This window comes from Octodon degus, unplaced genomic scaffold (genome assembly GCF_000260255.1).
Source record: "Octodon degus isolate 3935 unplaced genomic scaffold, OctDeg1.0 scaffold00055, whole genome shotgun sequence".
Lineage (NCBI taxonomy): Eukaryota > Metazoa > Chordata > Mammalia > Rodentia > Octodontidae > Octodon > Octodon degus.
The window spans coordinates 6,827,474-6,831,271 of NW_004524631.1; the positions used below are offsets into that span (position 1 = coordinate 6,827,474).

Consider the following 3,798-nt stretch of genomic DNA (forward strand, 5'->3'; position numbering starts at 1 on the left):
GTGTAGTTCAGGCTGATCGTATGTGTGTGTGTATGTGTGTGTTACCAGGGATTGAACTCAGGACTTTGCGCTTGCCAGGCAAGCACAGTTCAGGCTGACCTTGAGCCTAGGATGTAGCCCAGGCTAGCCTTGAACTCATGACAACACTCTTGCCTCAGCCTCCTGACTGCTGGGATTACGTGTGTGTGCCACCCTGCCTGGCCTCCCAGTAGTTCTCAGGAGGGTTTTGTTGGCCTCCCTTGTTTCAGTGCTCACCCACCTCTGCTCCATTTGCTGTGCACTGGCTGGCCAGACCTGACCCGAAACATCATTCCAGCATTGGGAGATCCTTGCCAGTCTGCTGCAGCTGCACAGACTGGCAACGAGTGGAGCTAAGTGGGGTGGAATGGATCGGAGCAGGTGAAGGCAGCAGGACCTTTCCCCACCCAACACACACATACTCTGACAGGTAAGTTTATTGTTTTTTTTTTTTTTTTACCTTTTTTAAAATTAGCACATATCAGCCATACATATTGGTCACATTCATTACAGGCTTTATACCTGTACATAATATAACTTAATTCTCCCCCTCTACCCCCCTGCTCAACCCTTCTTCCACTCCCCTTTTACAAAAGCTTTTTTTTTTTCATTTTTCCTTCCATTCACTTTTTTTTCCCCTTTTCTCTTCCTTCTCTTACCCCTCTGTCTTCTTTGTTCCACTTCCCAATATTTATTTCCCATTTGATTCCTTATTTACCCTTTTGGTTTCTGACATAAGAGAAGCAATGTGATATTTAAACTTGTGTGTTCCAATTACTTCACTTAAGATTATGGTCTCAAGGTGCATCCACTTCCCTACAAAGAACTCAAGCTTATCCCTTTAAAAGGGAAATTGAAGGGCCAGCAAGATAGCTCAGTGGACTAAGCTCCTGCTTAGGCAAGCTCAGGGACTGGGTTCGATCCCTGGCACCTCATGCTGTGCCTGTCCCGCTCCTTGGGCACACTGAGCTGGCCACCAAGTCTGGGCATGGTGGTGCACACCTGTAATCCTAATGCTGGGGAGGCTGAAAATAGGAGGATCACTATGAGTCCAGGTTGCATAGTGAGACCCTGTAAAAACCAAATACATAAAAATAAAATAAAATGGAAATTTAAAGACTACATACTTGAATGACAAAAGAAGAATGTTAACAATTCATCCTCAGGGTATGAGAAGAAATTAGGAGGAAGAGACATTAGTGTGTACAGATGTAGAAGGAATCTTGGTGCCAGTATAGTGGAAGTCTACAGAGATCAGCCCGAGTGCCCAATTAAAGTTAGATAGCATGGATTTGTCACTAGACATTAAACCCAGATTTCAGGTTTTCAGTGGATTCAGCAAGAGAGAAGAAAGGACATTTTACTATAGCTATCCCAGGTCTGGGGAAGGGCTTAAGGGTGGGGATAAATCAGGCTAACTTTGGTTCAGAATACAAAGTGGTGGCTGTTGGACTAAGGATTGATTAGGCCAGGGATGGTGATGCACAAACTTGTAATCCCAGCACTCTGGGAAGCTGAGGCAGGAAGATTTCAAGTTCTAGCATAGATCAGGAAACATACTGACATAGTAAGACCTGTTTCAAAATGAAAAATGAAAAAAAAAAAAAAGGGGGGGGAAAGCTTGGGGTTGTCAATTGCTCCCATCGTGAAAGCTCTGGGTTCAATCTCTAGTACTGGCAAAACAAACAAAAACAGAGAGAGAGAAGAGAAGGAAAAAAAAAGAACGGACTGGATCAGAGGACTAACAAAGGAATTTTAGCAGAAGGAGTGGAGCACAGGTGATAAGAGACAAGTCCTGTGGAGGTTCAGGGCACCCGGTTGGCTGGAGACACACAGCCACCATCACTGTGCTACTGCAGGTTGGGTTCTCCAGGAGGCAGGTGCTGAGCAGGAGTCTCGCAACACAGCGAGAGGAAGATGGGAGGAAGGAGGACAGGGCAGGAGGAACCCACAGTCCATGCCGCAGATCTGCACACTCTGCCTCCTCAGCTAGGAGCTCCGGGACAGTGATGTCCTGTGGGAGGTGGAAAAGGCTGAGCCCGGGAGCTTCCATCTTGTTTGGTCCTTGGCTTGTGGTGCGACCTGACTTGATCAGATGCGATTGGAGGAGAATCCCCATCATCCACTGCACACGCTGGAACGATGGCAAGGACCTATGAGGCTTAAATTGCTCCTGGCAGCCACCCAAGACATGAAGGGAAAGCTTTCAGATCAAATTCGCCAAGTGGGGAAAGAGAAAGAATCTTAGGCCTTGAATCCTTAATGGTATTTTGCAGCTGCTTGATCATGCACCACTGAATTTTGATCATCCCTTATCAGTTCCTGTTATGTAAAATAAATGTCCTTATCAGTTAGGGTAGGCTCAATGATGATTTTAGATTCCTGTTGACAAAGCATTGTAACTGAGAAGGGTAGTAAGGGAGTTAAGGCAGGGGAAAAGTGTGCATGCGTATGTGTGTGTGTGTGTGCGTGTGTGTGTGTGTGTGTGTGTGTGTGTGTGTAGAGGAGGCTAGGAAACACTGAAGTCTTGTAAGGGGTTGGGATGTTGAACTTGGGCTTTGGGCTCAGGATGTTTTAGATTCAAATTCTAGTCCTACCGTTTAATAATTGTATCCCCTCTGACAACTTCATCTTTCTGGATAATGATGTCTTCATCTGCAAAAGGGTGGCTGGGAAGGTTGGATAAAATAATACACATTAAAGCTCAATAATGATTACTTTAAAATTAAATCAGGGGGTGGGGGTATGGCTCAGTGATCAGTGACTGAGTCAGTACTTCACAGTATGTAAGACCCTGGGTTCAATCCCCAGCACCTCTCTACCCCCTCAAATCAGATGAATGTAGATCGTTTCTCAACTAAAATCATACTGTTAACTAAACCTCTAAACTAGTATAACTAGGAAAAAGTTTAAAAGGCTGGGAAAGAAGCGCTGAAATGCTGTGCTTGTAGGAAATGAGAAAGAGAGTGAATTTATTATGGATAATTTGATTTTTGTCTCTCTTGTCTGTGGACCAGACATTAGGAAACAGTCCCTCAGAGCGGCTTGAGCTTGGAGAGATGGAGGAGGAGCTGACTGACCCCTTCCTGGGAGTGTGGGAGAGGGTGGAACAGAGGCACAGGGGTAGAGCTAAATGCAGGAAAGAATAGGACACAGTGGTAGAAGTGGGGTGCAGGGTTCTACTGAGGGGAGGTTGTGGGCAGAGTGATAAACGAGGAATGGGAGTTTGGGAGATGTTACAGACCTGCCACACGCAGTTCCAAAGTATTTCAAAAGGACAGCCAGGAGTCCGGCTCAGGTGCTCTTAGAAGCCACCCACCTGATTTCAGAGACCAGCCACATCTCCCATGTGCCAGCAGTGTGTTCAGCCAGGGCTCGACTCCTGGGACCTCAAGGGAGCAGGACGGTGGGACCAGCCACCAGGGAGGAAAGGCTTGCTCTCCTGTCCCCCTCCTGGGGCCTGCTGCTCACGTGCTGCCAGGTCACCAGCAGTTTGTAATCATGTTTGTGTCCACTGTGGCAAGTTCCCCAGGGAGGTACGGGAAATTCTGGAGACAATGGTGCTGCCAGCTGTGTGTGTCCAAAGGTCATGTCTCAGTGCGGCTTGGGGTCAGAGAAGTAGGGAGAAGAATCGGTGGATACAGAGTGTCAGCTTGGTAGCCCTTGCCAAGATCAAAATGTTCCCCATTGCTGCTAGCAGCTGAGATCTTGGAACCTGGAATCGCACAGTCCCAGCTCCAGCAGGGCTTCTGGCAACAGCCCCAGTGTCTTCAGCTACAG

The 3,798-nt window shown here is 47.2% G+C and overlaps 1 long non-coding RNA gene across 1 annotated transcript; it reads right to left on the reverse strand.

The window, feature by feature from the left end:
• Positions 1–1,272: 1,272 nt before the first annotated feature.
• LOC111817335 lies at positions 1,273–3,423 on the reverse strand. The gene is made up of 3 exons (XR_002821566.1): positions 3,338–3,423; positions 2,616–2,687; positions 1,273–2,340 (listed from the first exon to the last, which is right to left on the reverse strand). It is a non-coding gene; the product is annotated as an uncharacterized LOC111817335 (long non-coding RNA).
• Between the last annotated feature and the right edge of the window lie 375 nt (positions 3,424–3,798).